Below are 23,980 nucleotides of genomic sequence, written 5' to 3' on the forward strand. Positions count from 1 at the left end.
ACGTTGTCATTAATCTTTTCAAACTAAAAGGCTCTTAAATATAGCAAAAATTAATGCCAACCAACCACATAGTAAACCTGCATTCTGGAAGATACATGCAAATCTTGAACTTTTTACATTTCTTAAGAGGAAATCATTTTGTATTTTCAGACAATGAAATCATACTTAAAGAGAGTTTTTTTAGCCCAAAATAATGAATTTCACCACAAAATTGGACATATTACCTCATTTAATGAAGGAGCTTACTTCTAGACAGACATCAGCTCCTGTATCTTCATCTGTTATAATTTAGAGAGAGGAGTTTCTTTGGAGGTGAATTTATTAGACCCTTTGGAAAGAGGAGTGTGACCCCTGGGGGCCGGGAAGTGCCAGGACACCTTTGGGTGGACAGGTAACATGAGAGCGACAGGCCAGGAATATGAGGGTTTGGAGCCAGCATATGGGGAGAAGAAAACCCCCTCCTACCTCAGCTGGTGGTGACCAGCAGGTGAGCTAACTTGAGGGAAAATGAAAATAGGGTCGTAACAAGGTGAGAAACTACAGATATTAGGCATCTGTCATTACTGGGAGAGAAAATAAAACAGGAGCATCCTACGTGCCTGAAGATGAACATAGCTATTTCATCTGTACTTTTCAGAGTAGATCTCAGAGAAACAACTCTGCCGGGATTGGAAGTAGTTTCTCACGGGCGTCTGGGTGGCACTGGGCATAGTTACAATGTGGAATAGGTCTCCAGAAATCAGCCATGTTCCTCATTATCAGGACACATACAGCTACACCGACTCCTGGGAAATAGAAGGGAGTTCATCTTGTTCCATATTCATATGACACTGACCTTGCTATTTACTTGGATACAAAGAATATCAAATATCAAGACAGTCAGAAGCATGCACTGGCAGAGACGGGGCAAAGGATGCTCTCCTGATCTAGCTCTGTGGCCACATTTTTAAGAAGGAACCAGAAGAGGGTACCTCACATCATGCCTCCTCATTTCCCCACACTTCACCCAACTTCTTCTAGTTAAACTCAAATTTTTACAGAAAGTTTATTATTGGCAAAATTCAGGGTCAGACCTTGAATGGTGAATGCAGTAGGAAAATGCAAATTAGAACAGAAAAGGGAATTTTAATTATGCCAATAATTACAACTGTTTTTCTTTTACCCTCTGCTCTCAGCAACTCTCAACCCTCTTCTCTCACAATACTGTACAACTTCCAAGGATTTACGGTATTTATACCCCCCGAAATATTTTGGTGCGTAGAGGGAGTTTAGAAAATAATACCTCATGTTGTTTTGTTAATCCGGCCTTTTAATGATATTTCAATATTTCCTTTTATAAGCTCTTATGATATACAGAATTTTAAGTTGTTCCTCAATATTTCCACCACCCGTTGTACACATTATGTATAATAATTCTCTCCCCTTGAGTGTGGGCAGAACTTATGAACATGATAGTCACTCCCATGATTATGTTACATTATACCAAGACTCAGTTACAGCAGGCTAGAGAGAGTCTCCTACTACTTTGAAGATGTAAGTTGCCATGTTTTGAAAAGGTCACATGGCTAAGACCCAAGGGAAACTTAGAAATTGAGAGCAATCATTGGCCAATAACCAGCAAGAAAACAGAAACCTCCATCCTACAACCATAAGGAATTGAGTTCTGCCAACAGACCATCTGACCTCAGAATAGACCCTGAGCTCTGGATGAGAACATAGCCCAACAGACACCTTGACTTCTCAGACGGGTGGGACCATGACCAGAAGACCTTCATCAATGTAGAGACAAACTTTCTGACCTACAGAAAATGTGAGATAATACATGTGTGTTACCTTAAGATACTAAATTTGTAGTTATCTATTATCCAGCAATAGAATACTCAAACTACTCCCTCCCTGACCCCTGCCAAGTCTTGCTCTCAAGATAGTATCACGTAGCACTTACCATAGTGTGTATATATTTTATTATCAGTATTTTCAAACTACAGAATTGTTAGAGGTTTGTCACAGTCTTTGAATATTTCATCCTGTGTTATGTTTTACCCACTTGTGCTAGAGGCCTATAACCTGACTCAATATATTTTCAGCTTTGCCCTGTTTCTACTTCATGTACCCATGAAAAGAAAATGAATAACAAGAATGACATTTATGTCACCCAGGACAATGGAAAGAAGGGATGTTCCTGGTGAGAGAGGGTGGACACCTTCCCTGCCCCATTTCCTGTGCCCTATCATCCTCCACTACACATACTCATCCTTTTCTTACCTCACAGCTGTTTGTGGCTGCATGGTTAGCCGAGAATACTACTCATGTTGGCCCTAGAAGTACTCCCTCTATTTCCATCTCCATGTCCTCTCTTCAGGGCTTATCAACTTCAGTTGCTTCAGAAAACAAAGTGAGGTAAGCTGTTGGTTAAATTTCCAGAAGCAGGAAATGTCTAAGATTACTGCCATTTGCAACAATGGTTGATGTCATAAATCATCATGGAAGACAAGAAGTTAAAATGAAGAAAAAATATAAATTATTTAGAGTAAGCAAGGCAACTCTATCATCTATCTATCTATCTATCTATCTATCATCTATCTATCCGTTTTAATTTATGACATATTTCCTCAGAATACCACAGAATGTGACCTAATTAGAAGATAGGGTCATTATAGAGGTGCTCAAGTTAAAATGAGATAATCAGGATAGGCTCCAAACCAAGATGATTGGTGTCCTAGAACAGGGGAGATTTGGACAGAGAGACAGCCATAGACTGAGAGAAGACAATATGAGGAGACACAGAGACAAAAAAACCATTTACAAACCGGGGACAGAGGCCTAGACAGATCCTTCCCTCACAGTTCTCAGAAGGAACCAATTCTGCAAACAACTCGATATTGGACTTGTAGCTTCTAGGGCTATGAGACAATAAATTTCTGTTGTTCAACTGCCTCAGTCTGTGGCATTTTGTGAAGGTAATCCTAGAAAACTAATACAGCCCCAAGTTTTGCTCTGCATGTTCCTTGTCTGGTAAGTCATTGTATTCATTCTGCTGTTTGGTCACCATTTCTTTCTTGAGTAGATCCCAACTTCAGCCTTCTCTGTACAAGAAATGTTGTTCCTTCTTCCTTTATGTTATTATTATTTTTTTAATCTCATTTACTCTCTGTTATCCATAACTGTCCCATGGACCCTGTAGGAACAAGCCCTGGAGAACATATTGATAACTATTTGATGAAACCAGGTAACAGTGTACAAATTTGGATGTGCTAGACAAAATGGGGGATTAGTGACAAAATCTGTCTGGATTGATTAGAGAGTTCATGCCACAAAGAGATGTTACAAAAATCAATGTAGGCATACCTTGAGGGAAATTTGGAGAAGTCTGAATTTTATCCTCCAAACATGAGAAATCACTGAGGAGATTTGGCTCTTGTCTTTCATTTGCCAGGAGTGTTACAATGGATCTGGCCTTTCAAGAAGATGCATCTGGCTATACATCATTTTAGAAAATAGATTAGAAAAAGGACCATAGTCATGGAGATCAGATGGGAGGTTATGAAACAGTCATGGGCTCAGGTGTTAAAAACCTAGACAATAATCATACAGTAGAAATGGGAAGAAAAGAATTTATGTGAAAAATCTTATGAAGAAAGAATCAACAAGTCTTACAGGATTGTAAGATGACCTTGAGTTCTCCTGCTGGGAAAAGCAAAACTGATTCGCCTGATAGTGATAAGAAAACAACAACAATAACAACAAATAGCAAGTAGCCTTCAGTAGGTATTAATAGTGATTAGAAAAATATTAAGAGTTACTAATAACATATTTTTGTTTCCTAGGTATCTTCTAGAAACCTCTTCTCATATATGACATTTAAAGAGTTGAGTTGCTGTTATTTGTTTGATAAAATCATATGCAAAGAATTTAACCTCTTTTTGGGGTAGAGATACTCACTGTTTCCTTCCCAAGTGAAGGACAATGCCATTTTTTTATATATCAGGAGAACTAGATTATACTTACTTTATGTTGCTGGAATAAGTACTGATATGCACACACACTCACATCCATACACATGTATACAAGCCTTCCTAAAACTGTATTATAAATGACTGTCTTCTTCAATACTCTTCAGAGGTACCATGAGATTTAACAAATGTTAAATTGTAACCTAAATACTAGTCATGAATCTATTCACCTCCATTATTTCTAAAGAACCAAATTTAATATTAGCTAGACCACCTTAATGTAGAAACGCGTGACCAACAGGTCAGTTTTACAATTACTCAGGCTTCTCTGACTCCCTCATATTTAAATCAATAAACTTAACGTTATTAAGGACTCTGAAAATCCTTATTTGCTTTTCATCACTTTCTTCCTTTGGATTCATTTAGTGCAAATAAAATGTGGAAGATGACAACTAAAGACAGCAAAAAAAAAAATGCTACATAAATATCAGGAGCACTTGAGAATTTGGGGGAAAAAAAGAAGCAATCTTTATACTTCACAGACATTTACTCATGGAAATATAAACATGATTCTGGACATATTGAAAGGTGTCACTATTTGAAGTGTGACAAAGCAATGTAAACCCCAGAAGCCATAAAATCACAATCTGCTATTATATGACATACCTAAATCTCCAATCATTTGGACGTTACCTCCCTGAGCACAAAGTTCCAAGGTTTTTGCAAACTTTCATTCAGCTCCGTACCTCAACCTCGGCCCAACCAGGGACTTACTGCAGTATAGAAATGAAGTTCCTTTCATTTTACTGGGAAAAATATGAAAAGAAACAACCTTTGAAAAATGCTGATGAAATGTAACTTTTCCCCATAATAATTTTCTGGCATTTATGACAAAGATTCTCGATTACTTACAACTTCCAGTGAATTTCAGTCTTGGCTTAGATACAACCTAAAGAACTGACAGAGGAGGGATATTAATATATCTCTGAGCAGTGAGGGAGTTGTTTTTCAACTGAGGCTGAAGCAAGCAGTGTTTGGAACACCTCATACTTCAATGAAATCCAATTTTCTCTTACAGGTTTCACTTGGTAGCAAGAAGTCACTCTTATTGCGTGCTTAGATTCCAACAGCATCTATAAAAAAAGAAGCGAAATATAATGATGTTTAGGAGTTTTTTGTTAACTTGCAAATGTACTTTCATCTTGTCTGCTTCCAGTGAATTCTAATCACTGAGGCAAGACCGCAGACTTCTAACGATTTGTAGAAAATTATGTTACCAGTAGTTTCACATATCCCCATGTCAGAACCCTCTGGGTTTGGTGGAAGCAAAACTGTCAGGGATTTGCTGGCCGACTGACATAATTTTACAGCAAATGATAACTGGTAGGGAAGAGAGATTTCAACAGGGTCCTATGCCGTGCCATAGAGGGATACGTCATGTGAGATTGGAAATTTTCTTGTAGGGAGACATGAAAAGGTTCACAAAGATTCATGGATGCAACTAATATTTAATACATACTTACTGTTTGTCGGGCCTTCAAATCATGAAGTCACCCCAGGCTACCCGGAGAAATGGAAGTTGGAAAACCTGATTTAACCTTGGGAAGAAAATCGAACAGGAAACAGGTTGTTTATAGTCATTGAGGTACCTCAGCAGCTCATTCTGAAACCAGCTACCATCATCTAGAACCATTTTCAGGGTTTTCCAAATCTGAGAGATAGCTTACAATGTCTTCTTCAATTCCTTGTACATATGTGGGAGTTATCATTGTTGCTATCATTTTTGTAATTAATAGAATATCAACCACATTTTAAATATGGAAAGAGCTTGGGAGAACTTGAATGTCCCTAGTAAAAGAAGAGTCTCTATTCAGAAAGAATAGCTTTGGACTTTAGTGCACCATGTTTTAAATTTTTAAAAAAATCTTTTTTTCTTTTTGAGAGAGAGACAGAGTAGAGTGTGAGCAGGGGAGGAGCAGAGAGAGAAGGAGACACAGAATCCGAAGCAGGCTCCAGGCTCTGAGCTGTCAGCACAGAGCCCAATGGGGGGCTCAGACTCATGAGTTCTGAGATCATGACCTGAGTCGAAGCTGGACGCTCAACCGACTGAGCCACCCAGGTACCCCAGGGCACCATGTTTAAACTCCAGGTTCAGGAATGATGTGAAGGTAGGCCTTATAAGGAAATGGATGGCTTTCCAAAGACTCTATGGTTAATTACCGATGAATATGTGCTACATTCCTCAAGGTTCTATGCAGGTTTCATAGATGCGAGGTAATAAAACCTGTATTTATTTAAGCCCAAAGCGAGGTCTCAACTATTCTGTGTATTGTATCCAGAGTCACCCCCAACTGGGGGGTGTTGTATCCATGAATCAGTTCCTTTGTTTAGCATTTCATCCACATCAGATACAATTTAACCACTTCATATAACCTTAGTAAACTTCCACAATAACCCCATGAGTTAAATATCATTAATATCCCTGCTTTGAAGACATGAAAATGAAGGCCATGGTCAGACAGCTAGTTTGTGGTAAAGCTCGATTTTGAACTCAGCAATGATCTGTAACCGCTGATTTTCCTGGACCTGATGTTGAACACCTTGCTTACTCTACTCGTAGTAGTTTGTCATCCACACCAAAAAAGGAAATTATATAGACAGTGAAGGAAGATTACTGGTAACATATTATCCTGGAAAATAAAGACCACTGGGTCAGAGTTAGGTCTGAAGAAGCCTTTCCAAGAATTTGTGAATAACGGCTTACCACCAGTTCAATAAAAAATTGATGAAACTATTCCATCTTTTGCTAGCAGTCATCTTGATCCACAGCACATAAGGAAATTCCTGTCTCTTCACCCTGACTGTTGGGCATCAACAACAGAAATGAATATTGATGGGGGGGGAGGTATAGTTTAGCCTATATAACACTATTCAGAGCAACAATTATTATTTAATTTCACAAGAAGATTTACGTAATCCTTGAGAGAATAGAGCATTTCAGATTCTATCTGTTTTGTTGTTGTTGTTATCTTTTTTGTTTTGATTTTGGTCAAGGGAAGTCATGTTGATAATAGCAGATAAAAGTAGAAAACGTCTGAAGTTGAACCAACAGTAGGATGGGCAGCTCTGTGTGAGATACATTGTTTTTGCTGTTGTTTTTTTTCCTTTTTGGCATATCAGCATTTTTGTCAGCAGAAACTAAACAGATTTTTCCTCCACCAAAAATCCATTCCTATTTCTTCTCATTTCTTTCTCTCCCTGGCACCACGAAATTGCTGGAGGGGATGACTGGGCCACTGGATCTAAATATACTCAGCTCTAATCATATTGCATCAGAAACTGCTACTAAAATTGAGCTGTAACACATTAGAAACATCCAGAGATTTGGCTCTCAAAGAAACCATGTTTTCTGTCTTCTGAATCCCCAAATGCCTTCAGGGGAACAAAAGAAAACCTACCAATGCAAAGATCTAAAGGACCTCGAGACATGATAATGAGGATACTTTTTTTTTTCCCCTTCCTGCGGGAAGAAAAATCCTTGTGGGTTTTCTGCCTACAGAAGAGAATGGTGTGGCATTCAGGCTGTTCATTCTTTTTCCTTGACTTCTTCAGGAACTTTGTATCCCTACTAAAGTACTGTTACATAAATGGAGGTCAACTGGCCAGCCTATAATGGTTGCAGGAGTTTGTAACTTTGTTTTATTCATCAGTGTGTGCACTCAGTTGAGAATTAGCAGAAGCAGCTAGCTTTATTAGCATTGAAGCTGAGCTTCTGTAGTCTAAGGAACTTGGCAAACCCAAGCTCACAAAACACCGGGTCCTCACCCCCACCTCTACCACACACACACACACACACACACACACACACACACACACAATTTTTTGAAACAGTATCCCACTCTGGACACCAACGAGACCAAGAAGCTCATTGAAGAGAGCACCTCAGAGATGAGAAGTGGTAAGAAGGTGTAACTGATCTACAGTTTCTGAAGGAATGGATGACTCTTAAGAGATGAGCTGTGCTCTAAGCTAGTGAGTGGTTCCATGTTCTTTGTGCCATGACTCATATTCCAAACCCTATGTCCTTCCTGCTTTGCCACAGCAAAGCCACCTATAGCACTGTTTACCTCTGCTAGAAAGTCACTATGTCTTCAAACTCTGCTATAGGAGCCTTCTTCTTGCTAAAAATGGCAGCCACATCATGTCACCAAAACTGCCTCTGATAATTTGCTCTTCCTTTTCATGAATGCCCAGAAAACTAGAGTCAATGCAAGATACTTGGAATGAGACAAGGGATAAATTAAGGTTGTTAAGACTTTGATGAGAGCTGAGTAGCTTTTCAGCTTTAGTATGATCTGACAGATGGCTTGGAAACCCTGATGAGAGCTTCAGATGCAGGGATTTCATCATCAAGGATGCAGTTCTGGCAAACATTGCCCCGCTCCCTCACTTACATAGATCTCTTAGACTTTAATTGTAAGCTATCAACTTTGATTTCTTTGATAGTTTTGCAATCTTGTTTGTTATAACCAAATATTTGCATTTTGAATACAGATAGATGATAGATAGATAGGTAGATAGATAGATAGATAAACACAGAGGTTCTTAACTCATTCTAAATGACATTTCCAGGTTTTTATAATGCAAATTTCTCTTTTGGTGCAGCATGCTAGTCAGGAATGTCAGTGTTTCAAAATGATTCCAATGTACGTGTGTATGTGAAGTTCATCTTATTCTATTCTCTTTGGACTTGGTGCAGACGTTCTTCTCCCCAAGGTTGTCTTACATTCAGCTAAAGATGAGGAAATGTTAAAGCTAAGCCCATTTGTAAATTGGGAATTGCCTGCCAATAAAAGCCATGTGCAATCTCAAATCCTGATTTTAATCAGAAGTTTCCAATTTTTCACTAAGTAAACCTTTATGCCAGAATGCTCACGAGAGAATCCTGAAGTATCATTAGCATAATGGTGCAGCCTTAGGGATTATGAACAGAACAGATCTGGGCTGAAGTCCAACTCTGCCACTAACTAGCTGTGTGACCTTGGGCCAGTTTCATTTGTATTAATCTCAGGTAGTAGCTCTCTCATTTGGCTTTTGTGGGGATCAAATAAGCTAAGGCATGAAGAATGCATTGTTTAATGTCTGAAACATGATGAGTACTCAGTAAGTATTACCTAATGTTATATTTGCCCCTAGAGCTTTCAGAGAAACTGAACACACGTCATTTACAAAAGAACAAAAAGTAGACTGGCACCAGACTTTTCATCAGAAAGACTGAGGCTAACAGACAGTAAGAATTACTTTCCAAGTTTTGAGACCAGGAGATCTAAAATTCCATATCCAGCCAAAGTACAAATAACATATGTCAATCCCCACCAATCAAAAAACCACCAGGAACTCACCAATAGTTGAGTAAGATTGAGTTTATTCATTCTTGCTGCAGGAAAGGAAGATCTCACCACTTGGGGAAGCATGGGCATCTCTGTAAGCAGGTGTTAAGACAGTTTTGTTAAAGGATTTAGTCCTGTTGCGAGTGGTGTTGTAAAAAATGCAAAGGGGTAGGCTTTGCTTTGATTTAGGCATTATCAGCAGATCCCATGAGTAGGTATCTTAATAACTGTTATCTGGAAATCAGGAGAAATGAACAGGTAGGTCTACACTTAATTGGCATGAAAGCAACAGTCATTCATATTAGCTAAAAGTGAAGAGCCTGGACATTTGCACAGTCGGATCTGTGTTCTTGTTTTTGTATGTGCTCAGACCTGATTATAGAGTGATCCTGTTTTTTTTAATTTTTTTTTATTTTAAATTCTATTCTATTTTATTTTATTTTATTTTATTTTTTACTTGAGTGTGATTGACACACAATGTTATATTAGGTTCAGGTGTACAATTCAGTGATTTGATAAGTTTATACATCATGCTATGTTCTGTCCCATTAAATCCTGTGTTTTCTATTTGTTTCATCACGGTCATGTGTCTGATGTTGGCGTTCTGTGAAATTGCTTATTTTACCAGGGAGCATAAGTATTACCAGGCCTGCTACCAGTTGATGGAATTTGTTACTTCTCAGTACAAGGAAAAATAAGGAAATTTTCAGACATGCAAGGATTCAGATATTTTATCTTACATACACTTTGTCCTAAAAATTTACTTGACAATGTAATAAATTGTGAAATGAAAAACTGTGAAATGAACCTAGATAAAAGAGAATTTAGAACCCAAGCAGTATTGACACTAATCCAAGAAAGCTGGGCAGGTGTTTCAGGGAGAAATCAGCCCAATCCAGGTAAGAGAGACCTACTAGAAAGAAGAAACAAGAATGAGTTAGTAGAATACCTGGGTGGAATATAGACTTGAAAACATGGAGGCTGTGATAAATTCAAATACTACAAGAAATAAATAGGAAACTCACGTATTACAAATAGTAAATGTAATTAAAATACATTGTCTGGCTATACCCCGAAAGAATTAAATAATGCAAACACTTTATATTAATTTCTGTTAGGAGTAATCTCTAGATAAGGATTGGAAAACATCCATGTGAATTAGAGAATGTGGATATTTTCAACCTTGACAACATTAAAAATAAAAGATCAGATGATGGAAATCTACAAGTGGAAAGAAAGGGAGAAGGGTTGAAGGAAATTGTAGGGACAATAACATCATCAACCTTCAAGGTGGAATTTAGGAGAGTCTAAAACAATTTGACAGAATAAGAGAAAATTGTATCATTAAATTACTTGTAATGCAATAATAAATAAGAAAATCTAAAAATTAGTTGTATTACTCTGTTAGGAGAATGCAGGAAAGGGAGCTAAAATGATGGTATAATAAATGAGACAAATCCTCATTTATCAAAATAAGAAGTCCAAATTGTTCAATCAAAAATAGCAACATGTGCTTATTTATTGGAATGGTGGAAGTGATGATCAAAGGAACCAGCCCAGTGAGTTAAAATTGCTTCCTCTCAGCAGCAGGTCCAGAATGAGAAAAAAAAAAAAAAATGCAGGAACAGATGCATTTTCTTCTGTCTGAATCTTTTTATCTGTTCAATTTTTTGATATGCATAGATTATTTTAATCCAAGCTAATGTTTATGTACTTATTTATTTATTTATCAGGGCGAGGGGCAGAGGGAGAGAGAGAGTCTTAAGCAGGCTCCACACCTAGCACAGAGCCTGATGCAGGACCCTATGCGGGGCTCAGTCTCACAACCCTGAGGTCACTGCTTGAGCCAAAATCAGGAGTCGGATGCTTAACCAACTGAGCTACCCAGGCACCCCTGATACAAGCCATCTTTTAAAAAATCTTTATTATATAAAAAAATGTTTAATGTTTATTTATTTTTGAGAGAGAGACAGAGTGTGAGTAGGGGAGGGGCAGAGAGAGAGAAAGTCTGAATCTGAACCAGGCTCCAGGCTCTGAGCTATCAGCAAAGAGCCTGACACAGGGCTCGAACTCACAAACCACAGGATCACGACCTAAGCCAAAGTCGGACACTTAACCAACTGAGCCTCCCAGGCATCTCAATGTAAGCTAATTTTGAAAAGCAAAAGAAGTAGTTAGAAAATGAGCATGGTCCTTGCTTAATAAATATTTATTTAATAAATTATTCACTCTAGATTAAATATGAGAACAATATAGTTTAGAATCAAAATTTCAGTAACATTTTGGACTGTGTCATTTCTTCAGAGTAAACAACAGACAAAAACAATATAATATAGTAGTGAAGCATCCAGATCCTTCAAAATTAACTAGCTACCTGAAGCTATTTTCTAATCCTACAACTTCTGAGTAACTAATAACATTGACAACAAGTAGATTGACTTCTGCAATAAACTATATTCCCTGTGCATTCACCTGACTTCACCAATGTGAAGATCAACAAATTCAGGACTTTGACGAAAGACACATGGCAGCACATCGCTGAGTATAGCTCCGTGCAGAATCCAAGACATGATGAGAGACAGCACTCCCCACTGCACCACAGTGGGGATATGTGCTAAGAATAGTGACTAGATATTTGTGCCTCTCCTTTACACTCATGCCCCACAAAGTCCCCACCGTTATTTGCTTAGATCCCAGAACTTCTCTGAAGCAAGGCTGCTATACAGAATCATTCTGAATATCCAAATGTGAGATCTCAAGAGCTTCCCCACAAATGGAAATGAGGCTTCTGTTTGGACATACTTAGTCTAGTGGTAGTTGTTTTTGACCACCTAGTATCAATTTTCACTTTCTAATAACATCCCCATTAAGGAGGAATTGCCTCTTCACCATTGAGCTCAGTTTGGTAGAACTATAATGGGAGAGGTTGACCATTCTAGCCAAGGAGTAGGTTCATGACACAAGGCCACTAGAGATCTCCTTTCATGGAATCCAAATCTCTAGTAGAAGGACCAGGTCACCCAGGTCCCAGCTCACGTAGGCCTTTCAAGAACAGGCTACTCCTGCAAAAAAGCATTGTTATGGCTCTTGGCACCCAACTCTTAGGGGTGCTTGAGATCTGCCTATTTCTAAGATTTGGTCTCCACCCATCAATCCCGTGAAACCATGTAGTCTTGAATGAGTTAGCTTTTGCTACGAAGAACCAAAGAATCGTAACTAGGTTGATGACATATTTACTGGTAGAGATTTTAACCAAATGGAGGATAATGACATCAATAAAGTGAAGATGATTTTTAATATATGAACATAAAAAGGAGGAAAAGGGTGATTTATTTTCTTTCCCAGTGTATTACAGGGAAGATGATATCCACATGTGTGTTTTTATGAAGGACAGAACTAGAGGTAGGGAAGAACGCAGAAGGGATTGTTGCTCTGGAGTGTACCCAGGATTTTGTGCAATTCTCCATGTGCTAATCATAATTCCAAAAGGAAATTAGAATGCGGTATGTGGTATAAAGAGAAAGGAAAATTTAAACATATTACCTAAGGAGAGAGGATCAAGATTGCAGGCAATTACAAATGAAGAATAAATGAAGGGGCTACAAAATCCTCTGGTAAGAAAATATAATGCAAATAGGAAAAAGTGGAGGTCACAGCTGCTTGGTTGCAGCAGAGAACACTATCCAAACTACTGATGTTTCCAAATTATATTTCTAAGGTTTAGTATAACAAAGCATACAGAAAAAGTGAACCTTAAATTAGATGTTACAAAATTGGAGGAATTATGTTCATCAAAAGATATAAGAAATACTGTTTTCTGAAAAATAACTGGGCCACCTGGGTGGCTCAGTTGGTTGAGCATACAACTCTTGATTTCAGCTCAGGTCATGATCCCGGGGTCGTGGGATTGACCCACGTGCTCCATGGAGAGCACGGAGCCTGCTTAAGATTCTCTCTCCCTCCCTCTTTCTCTGCTCCTCTGCCCTACTATACACACACACATACACACACACACACACACACACACACACACATACTATATACACAGCATATATATATATATATATATATATATATATATATATATTATATATATATATATATATATATTATATATATAGCATATATATATACACTATATATAGTATACATAGTGTATATATTGTATTTTATATATATATGTATTATATATATAGCATATATATACACTATATATAGTATACATAGTGACTAGATATAGCATATATATACACTATATATATAGCATATATATACACTATATATATGCTATATATACAAATTACATATATACACTATATATATGCTATATATATGCTATATATATAGTATATACTATATATATACTATATGCTATATCTATGCTATAAATACTATATACTATATGTATATAGTCAGTTATATACTATATATATATAGTCAATTCTCATTTCAAATAAAATACAGACTTAAAATATAGAGTACAATAAAACACTCTCACTTTTACCGTACCCTATGTTTGAGAAATAGTTTCAGGGGTTGAGGAGTAAAAATTTGTGATTAACTCAAAAAAAAATTTTTTTTTTTTAAGAAAGAGGATGAACTCTGCATTTGGTGGGCAGGTGACAGTCTCATGAAATAACACTTTAAGACTTTATTCAGTCTATCTGAATTGACTTGAAAGTTTCCTGGCAAGGTGTCAAATGAATGGCAACAAACAGTGCTTTTTTGGATGCCTGATGAGGTTCCCTAGGAACCAATATTAATTTAATCTCACTGAATGTACAAACAGAACAGCATCCTCTCTGAGGCAATAACTGAACACAAATTACATTTTCAAAGTTCCTGGTAGTCTAGGGCATCAACTTTATTATATTTAGATCAAATGGGTTTGGGATTTTGGTAACAACTTACCACTGAGTAGGGTTAAAAAAATCTCTAAGTAGGCAGGCCTGCAGCAAAAAAATAGCTAAATTTAACAAGTGAAATGTCCTCGCTTGCTTTATTTGTTTCTGTTTATAAATGGAAGGTACATAGGGGAGACAGAAGGCAAAGAGACTTCTTACTCTAGAAATCTCAGAAAAGAGATACATGGAACACACTGGGACGGGCTCAGGCGGAGGGAGAGATGGTTGCTCAGAAATGAGTCCACACCAGCTTCTGGGTCTCTGCTGCACATTGTAGGGAGTGCAAAATTCACTCCCTCTGGTGGATGATGTAGCCAATTCAACGTGAACTTTCTTCACACCTGTCTGTGTTTCTAAGGCAATGGAAGCTGCGATAGATGAGCAATATGATATAAATTCCAAGTTACATTGAGAAATTTATTGTTTTTTTTTAGTAAAATCGCACCCCTAATCGCTCAGTGCCTCAACTGCCCCATTTGTAAACAAAGAAAATCCTTGCTTACACAGTCTTCACTGAGCTCGCTTAAAGATTCATGAAGTCTGAAAAATACTTTTCCTTAGAGAAAAAAAATTGCATGAATCCAAGTCTTTTCCTAACCTATTAATGAAATCTTGACTTTCCCACAAAACTGCATACCACCTGCATTCCAAGTAAAAATATGATAATTTTTTTTATCAATTTTGAAATTACTTGAGGAGATCTGAGATACTTCCATAGCTCAGTCCAATATAATTATGTACCTGACATAATGTTCATTATGACAATAAAATGAAAACCAGAGAAGGGAAAAATAATCAATAGAAGATTGGAGTGCTTGTGGCTCCAGGGGGGGCTCAGTCCGTTAAGCATACAACTCTTGGTTTTGGCTCAGGTCATGATCTCGCTGCTTTCAAGTTAGCATGGGGCTGTAGACTGACAGTGTGGAACCTGCTTGGGATTCTCTCTCTCCTCTCTCTCTGCCCCTCCCCCACTTGCGCATGCTCTGTCTCTCTCTCTCTCTCAAAATAAAAAAAAAAAAAGATTGAAGGCAAATATGCCTCACTAATTGTGAGGAGAGATAATTATCTACTTTATATTACTCAGCTGAGAAACTTAAATATAAAAGAGTAAATAAACGAAATTTCACTCCCAAATGAGTAGTGTTACCCTAAAAACCATATTTTTTCATTGTTGACACATATGTACTCAGTTTTTGGAATCAAATATAATGGAGTTTTTTCTGTGTTCATCTTCCCACACGAGAGAAAGGTCTTTGACAACAGACACCTTGTCTTTTCCTGGCTTATCTCCCAGGGCTTTCCCCACCCGGGCCCTGCACACGGCAGTGGCCATGGCTATGCATTCCCAGTCCTCACCACCCCCAGCCTGCACACATCTGGAAAGGAGCAGCAGCAGCAGAAGACATTAATGAAATCTTATACTCAAGGTGAGGAGACATGCTTCTGGATAAGCTCAGAAACTGCTCCAGTCTCCTTCTCTACTCTTTTGCCTGCATTTAACATTCCTCATCTTTGAAACCTTTCTCACATCAACTCACATTCCTTCGCACCTGTTGAGCAATCTCTGCTAGGTAAACAACTAAAAGAGGAAGCTAGTGCCCGATCTCCTAAATTTTTGTCTTTCCCTCCTCCGGGCCATTCTACTCACCTCCCCAAACAGGTACACCCATGTAAAAACGTTTCTGTAATTTACAGGGCCAACAAACTCCTCAGCTTGGAATCAGAGACCCCACATTACGATGCCTATGTAGATTTCTTTTATTACCTTACATTGATCTTCTTGATTCTTACTCTTTAACAATATGGATTCCTTTGAACCCCTTAGGATCAATAAATTAGATTTTTTTTTCTTCCTTGAAATAGTGTTCTCCTTCAAACATTTACCAGTCCTTCAAGGCCTGGTCCAAATGCTGTTTTCTCCAGGAAAAAGTTCAAATCTCTACAAGTAGAAATTCTGTCTTTCTTTCTGACTGTGCATTTCTCTCTCTCTCTCTCTCTCTCTCTCTCTCTCCCCCCCCACACACACACACACACACACATCACCATCACCACCACCATCATAATCTTTGGAAAACTGGAGTAGTTCCAGCTTCAGGCTGGCATCATAATTATTATGTCTGTATCCAACACCCTCTACTAGATACTAATCCTTTGGAGGCTAGAGTATCTCATCTAGAATATGTGGTTCATCAATGTGAGCAACTATATAAACTTTCTCTTTTTCCATTTTCTCATTTGCTTCTGCAAACAACCAAATGAGATGGAAGGGTGAAGGAAGTACAAGTTAAGAAAGGCAGGGCATCCCAGAGGGCCAAAATCGGCTTTCTTCCCCTCCCTCACTTGCTAATTTATTTTGTATTTCTATAACCTGATGCTTTGTACAAAGAAGAAAGTAAGTTTTAGGTGGCATTTATTAATTTTTTTTTAACATTTTATTTATTTTTGAGACAGAGAGAGACAGAGCATGAACAGGGGAGGGGCAGAGAGAGAGGGAGACACAGAATCGGAAGCAGGCTCCAGGCTCTGAGCCGTCAGCCCAGAGACCGACACGGGGCTCAAACTCACGGACGGCGAGATCGTGACCTGAGCCGAAGTCGGAGGCTTAACTGACTGAGCCATCCAGGCGCCCCTAGGTGGCATTTCTTAAAGAGAAAAGTGAGGTATAGTATGTAAGATTGCAAGAAAAAGGAAGATTGCATTTTTTTCTTGTTCCATAATTCATTTTATTTCCCATTTTCTACAGGAGCCACTAGAACAAGGCAAAACTATTTATATTTTAAAAGGCAGACTGTATTCTATCATCTATTCCCAAGATGAAACGAATAGAGGATCAATCAACCAGCAAACAGGCAAGGAAGGAGATCGCCCTCCACTCTCCTATCATGTGTCTCTTTCCTCGAAGTTACTCCTGGTCAAATGGGACAAAGGCCTTTCTAGAATCTATAAGAGAACACCTTGTCATGTTTGTGTGTTAGCACAGCGTGATGGTCCAGTCAGTGTATCACAAATATTCATCCACCGCCTATGGTGCTTCTAGAAGATTGCAAGCCTCTGGGGGCAGAGGAAGACCACATGCTTCCCTTCTGGGACTTTCACTCTTAACATTGCAAACAGGCTTCAGTCAAATAATTAAATAACTGGTAACATACAAATTGTTATTTAAGAAAAGCACCACACACATATGCTGTGGTTAATCTCTTCCAGATATATGTGAATGACCACGGGCAAAAGCAACCGCATAGAACACGCATTGATTAAGCTCTTACTAAGGATGCTACATTAAAGGTCTTAGCAAAATCCTCGGTAGAGACTATATGTTCTATAAATGACAAAGAACGTATAAATAGCCTCCTGCTATTACATAGTGGAATTACATATTTCCACACCTAATTCCACTTCCATTTCACTCAAATTAGACTAGGAATATTATAAAAGGCACGCCACCTTTATAGTATTAATTGGTGTACCAACCCAAAAGAGTTGGTGTACAAAGCGTCCAGAGGCCTAACTAGTGGTGGGAATCTCTCTTTTTCCTCACTACCTACCCTTTTTAAGGTCTCTGCAAGCTCAGTTCCTGGTTTGACAGATGATATAGTAGAGAAAGCATGGGAGTTAGACTTAGCTAAACTTGGATGTAAGCTATGCTCAACCAGTGATTGGGAAGATAAACTTAACTCATTTGTGAAATGGAAATAATAATATTTGCTGCATAGAACTTCTAGAAGCCTGATATGAGGGTACATACAAAAGGACCAAAGAGGACCACTGGCAGGGAGGACTGGGATGCTTGAGCTGTTCTTTGAGGACAGACAAGATTCAATTCTATATTTAAAGGCCATAGATGACAAACCAGCCATGCACTGATACCTTACAAGGATAATGGGGTAGTCTTCCCATTTGTCCTAAGCACAGTCTGAGCACTGATGTAAAATAGTGATTAAGTTTCTACCAGCAAAGTGGCTCATAGTGGAAGATGGGGGGGCAGCCTGCTTTGGCGTCTGTTTAAATACCCAAATGGAGCCCAAGTTAAACTCAAAGGCACCTCAAGAGTCAACTTACTGTCCCTTTTTCATCAAAGCTAAATGGCAGATCCTGTTTCTGCCTTACTTACAGTCTCATTCCAAACCGTCAGCTTGGGCTTTCTTTATTATACCCTGCAGTCTCTAATTGCTGTGCAGGATTTTCTGAGAACTCGTCCGTGTGAACATCATGTGCTGCTGGATGTACGCATGCACTTGCACAAATAAGTAATGGAGAGCTGGCTTAGGAAGGAGGAATTACATTTATTTTCCTTCAAATGACATATTTGAGCATTAAAAACAATGCATTCTGTTCTCCTGCTAGCAAGGAATAATGAAACTAGAGTGTCGCCTTCCCAGTAGCTCCTGCCTTTGAATCGTGCAAAGCAGAAAGGATCCTCAGTTTATAGGCAGCAACAGCCTCCAGAAGCTACAGGAACATTGCCAAGAGCTCTGAAAAACCTCCACAGCTAATTGGGAACCGGCTTATTAGTGACACTTTTGAGAGTCAGGTTGTCATTGAAGAGAAACGAAGGAGAACACGGTGGGCGCTGTAGCCTGGAATTAGGCAGTGGGAGGGAGGGCTGGTTCCTTCTCCTCACAAGAACATTGCTCTGTAATTTTCTCAAACGCTGTGCTCAGCTGCTTGCAAAAGCCCTGAATCTTGGGAGGCTGCAGGCAACACCTTAGCCTCCACAGTGGCTTGAACGCTATCCCCCACCATCCACATTTGGAAAGCTGGGTGGCCGTTTCAAAGATACCCTGAATCAGTTAATGCAACCAAGATAAATGCATCCCGCCCTCTGAGTAGCAGCCTCTTGAACCTGTGTCTCCATTTTTTTCTGTAGCTAACTCAGAGTGTTTATTTCACAATCACAGACAATTCCAGTAGCAAATAACCCTCAGGTTTTTGTGTAAATAATAAAAACTCAGCAAAGAGATAAATAAGCTGAAGAATTTAATATATTTTTTTAAAATAACATGTCAAAATGCCAGTCAGGTCATATTTAAAGTCAGGCTCTTGATGCACCGTAAGAAAGGAATTGTTATTATTATTATTATTATTATTATTATTATTTTTAGGAAGGTGATTGCCAGTGTCAGTCCAGCTGCAGTTAAGCAGAATGCTATGTCCTGAGTGTTGCCTTTGAGTTTCTCATGAGATGTTGCACTGATAACAAACTGCGTTTCTCTGCTCCCTTCCTCTGGAAGGATCGTCCCTGATCTGGATAACATTTTTTGAGTCCTGTGCTAAGATTCTGGTCCTCACTCCCCCCACCCACAGAAGATGAAGAAAATCTGTGTCTTTGTGCATTAGCCATGAGAGCTGTTTGAGCTGGGTAAGCATACACCTCTTCCATTTGATACGCTCCCTGCTGGATGAAATGATGGAATCTACTTGCTGCCCTGGTGGAAGGAAGGAAGCCTAGGTCCTGGAATTAACTCCTAGGTTCTATACTGAGGTGGGAACAACCCCGGGAAGCTTTTCCTGATGGTACTACAAGTCCATTTGAGCACAGAGACTGCATCGTGAGAAATATAGTTGACAGGCATCTGTTTACTGCCTTACTCCACCAATTGCCTTTCTCATCTCAGCAAATTCACTCCACTTTCCTCATCATAAGGATTCAGCCTTCGTGTATTCCGTAATTCAACCCAACCTGTAATACGAAAGTTCCCTGAATCTCTCTTTAGCTCTTGCTCTTGACATACACAGACACACCCACATACACCACCCCAAACAAACATGCATTTTAGGGGCACACAAAATCGGGCTGGTTGCCTACCCAATAGTTGGCCATTTTCCCCTCCTTTTTTTTTCACTGGAACAGTCTGCTTCCCACAAAAGAACCTAAAATAACAGTTAACAGCATTCCTAGCTTTCTCGCTGCCAGAGGTGCTGATGTGACACAGTTCTAGGGTGGCCATGTGACAGAATCCTAGAGTGGAAACGTGACATGGTTGTGGGGTACACTGTGACAGTCCTGGAGTAGCAATGTGATGATGTGTCACATTTCTAGAGTGGCCACATGACAAAGTTCTTGGGTATCAAAGTGACACATTTCTGGTATAGACATATGACACTATTCTGGGTTGGTCATGTGGCATAGTACTTGGGTAGCAACGTGACACAGGTGTCAGTTGGCTACGGGACACAGTCCTGGGGTGGCAACGTAACATGGTTCTGGAGTGGCCATAGAAACATTCCTGGGATGGCCATATGCCAGGTATGGGAAGGCTATATCACACAGGAGATGACCATGTGAAACAATTCTGGTCAACGAAGCCTGAAGGACGTCTGAGAGAGAACTTCCAGGCAAGAGTCTCCCATATAAAGAGGGATATGGAAAAAGACCTTTCTCACCACTGGAACCTCCCTTTTCCTTCTCACTTTGGAACACATTTACATGAAGTTAAGCAAATTCAACCTTTAATATATTCTTCGTACTTCATACTTTGTTTTTTCATAATAAAAGTTTTCTTCAAGTTATATAAAGACTGCAAACTCCCTCCCATTTTCCCAAATATTTTGTGCAGATACTGCAATTTTGTGTGTGTGCGTGTGTGTGTGTGTGTGTGTGTGTGTGAGTGATATGATATGAACGAGGTTAGGAAGCACACAGAGAAAGCATTTACCAATCAAGTGTTAGTAACGTCAATATCTGTCTTTCCCTGTTTTCCAGATGCATCAACACAAAAGGAGACTTTCACAAAAGGTGAATTTGAGTAGAATCCTGCTTCACTCCAAACCTCTCCATTTCAAACCTTAGAACCACAAGTGTAGCCTGAGGAAAGGAAATAGAGTAAGTAGGGGTAAAGTTTGAACTGAATAGGAGATCACAAGTTAAAAAGAATGTGTTTGGCTCCGAATTACTGAAATTAGACTTTTAAGATTAATGAGATTTTTCTTGAGTCAAACTGACTGACCAATTAGGAAACGGGGTACCTAGTAGAAAACGAACTACCATTGAACATGGAAAGTACTAATTATTGGGTCAAACAAGTGTTTTTCGTGTTTATGCCCCCAACAAATTGAGACTACAGTAAACCAGTCGAATAGATTTAACGTACTTCACAAATTTCATTCAAATTTATTTTGGATAGTCACAATAGACGCATTCTTTCAAACATTTTTTTTTTTTGATGTGTATTTATTTTGGAGAGAGAAATAGAGTGTGAGCAGGGGAGAGGCAGAAAGAAAGGGAGACACACAGAACTCAAAGTGGGCTCCAGGCTTCACACTGTCAGAACAGAACCCAATGTGGGGCTCAAACTCACAAAGTGTAAGATCATGACCTGAGGTGAAGTCAGATGCTTCACCAACTGAACCACCCAGGAGCCCCTTTCAAACATTTTAAAGAACTTGAATCAAAACAAGCAGCCTATGAATATATGGGTTTAATGCCATCTTTCTCCGCCCCCACTCCCCGCAAAGTTATGTACAAAATAACAGATCCAGGTTTGCTCCTAACTTTTATGCAGGAATACAAAACAAATTTTGCTTCCCATTTTGGTTTCAGGACTCAATAATTTTGTACACAGCTAAGATGAATGTTGCACAAAGGGGCAGCAGATAAATTTCCACATATTGAGGAGTTGGGGGGGACATAAAATGTATTATTCATGAAACATTCTTGAAAATTATTTTAAAAACTACTCCAATAGACCAAGCCATACATTAATATTTAAAACTCCAGGATGATGAAGGCACAAAGATTGCTGATGAGTGAAAATGCCATTGAATATAAGTTAAATTCTAAACAATTATAATGAATTTGAATATTTTAAATTGAAGGAAATATTTATTAAAAATTGTTTAGCACTCACCATTGTTTTCTTTTTTAATTTAATTTATTTTTTTTAATTTACATCCAAGTTAGTTGGTATATAGTGCAAGAATGATTTCAGGAGTAGATTCCTTAATGCCCCTTACCCATTTAGCCCATCTCCCCTCCCACAACCCCTCCAGCAACCCTCTGATCTCTATATTTATGAGTCTTTTACGTTGCACTCACATTTTTTCGAGTTTATTTACTTATTTTTTGAAAGAGAGAAAGCATGCATGGAGGTGGAGTGGAAAGAGAGGGAGAGTGAGAGAGAATCCCAAGCAGGCTCGGCACCATCAGCTCAAAGCCTGATGTGGGGATCGAACCTACGAACCATGAAATGGTTCACCTGGTTGGCTCAGGTTGACCTGAGCCAAAATCAAGAGCAGGGCACTTAATAACTGAGCCACCCAGGTGTCCCTAGCATTCACCTTTTGATGGTCACTTGGGTTGTTTCTGCTTTTTGGCTATTATAAATAGCTGCCACAAACATTTTTTTGTACATTTTGTGAACATATGTTTTCACCATCCTTTGTATTTTTATATAAATATCATAATTCAGCTTGTTACCAAACAAAACCTGCTGGGAATTTGATTGGTACCACATTGAATCTGTACATCCAATGGGGAAAATGGTCATCTTAGCAAAGCTGAGACTTAAGATCCATGAATAGATATATCTTTTCAGTAACTTAGTTTTTTAATATCTCTCTGCAATGTTTTGGAGTTGTAGTGTAGACATATATCTTCTGTCAAATTTACACCTGAAATTCTCATGTTTTAAGTCCTGTTATAGACGGTACTTTTTAAAATTTTAACTTGTGATTTTTTGTTGGTAGGGTGTAGAAGCGCAATTGAATTTGCATATTGATCTTGTTTCCTGCAATCCTACCAAACTCATGTATTAGGACTTATTAGTTCTAGCAGAGCCTTTGGTCAATTACATCAGATATTCTGCACAGACAGTCATGTTATCTGCAAATAAAGATATTTTTTAATTCTACCTTTCCAACCTAGATGCTTTTTTTTCTCTAATTCTTGCCTTATAGTGTTTGACAGAATCTCCAATATTATTCTTGTCTTATAGCATTTGACAGAATCTCCAATACGATGGTGAATAATAGTGATGACAGCAGACATATTCAGTTTTCCAGAGGTGCTTGTGTAAAATTGGTATCATGGGAATTATAAGAAATCTCTGTGTTGTCTACCTCACAGATTTCCTGACCAAAGAGAGGAAATGCATCCTTCTCTCCTCCCTTGCACTCGGTGCTCAACTTTGTCATTTCTTCCCTGTCCCTTTTGCCAGGTTCCAGTAATATTAGCCCAATTTAGGGACTTGGCCCTTACAGACAAGTGTTAAGGCAGGGACCGATGTATGCACTCTCAAAGTTTTATTGAGTGTCTGCTGAATATGTAAAATGAATCCCTCATTATGCCTTATTGGTCAATTGCTAGCCTCCAAGAGCTTGTCTCTTATTCTTAGCCAAAAGCTTCAATAGCCACTTTCCAGAGAATAGGAAAGGTGCTATTTGAAACTTTATATTACTTGTTACATCAGCATGCATTGATTTTCTTTCCTTTACTACAGGATATTTCGTGTTATCCCATTACCACAAGAAGTAGAACCAATGTTCTATTCCAATCATTTTTTTTTCTCTTTTCAGGAATAAATAAATTACCTAAGCTAAAGCTCTAACCTCTCTCATTCATTCATTCATTCATCCTTTCAAGCATCCCATCAACAAATATTTACTAAGTAGTACCAGGAACCATTCCTGGCATAGAGGATATAGTGGTAAGAAAAATAGACATCATCGATTTTATTACCTTAAAAACAAAAAAAATAACAATTACAATAAGATATGATATCCTAGGATGGATAGT

The sequence above is a fragment of the Panthera onca genome, chromosome B1, assembly GCF_046562875.1.
Source record: "Panthera onca isolate mPanOnc1 chromosome B1, mPanOnc1 haplotype 2, whole genome shotgun sequence".
Taxonomy (NCBI): Eukaryota; Metazoa; Chordata; class Mammalia; order Carnivora; family Felidae; genus Panthera; species Panthera onca.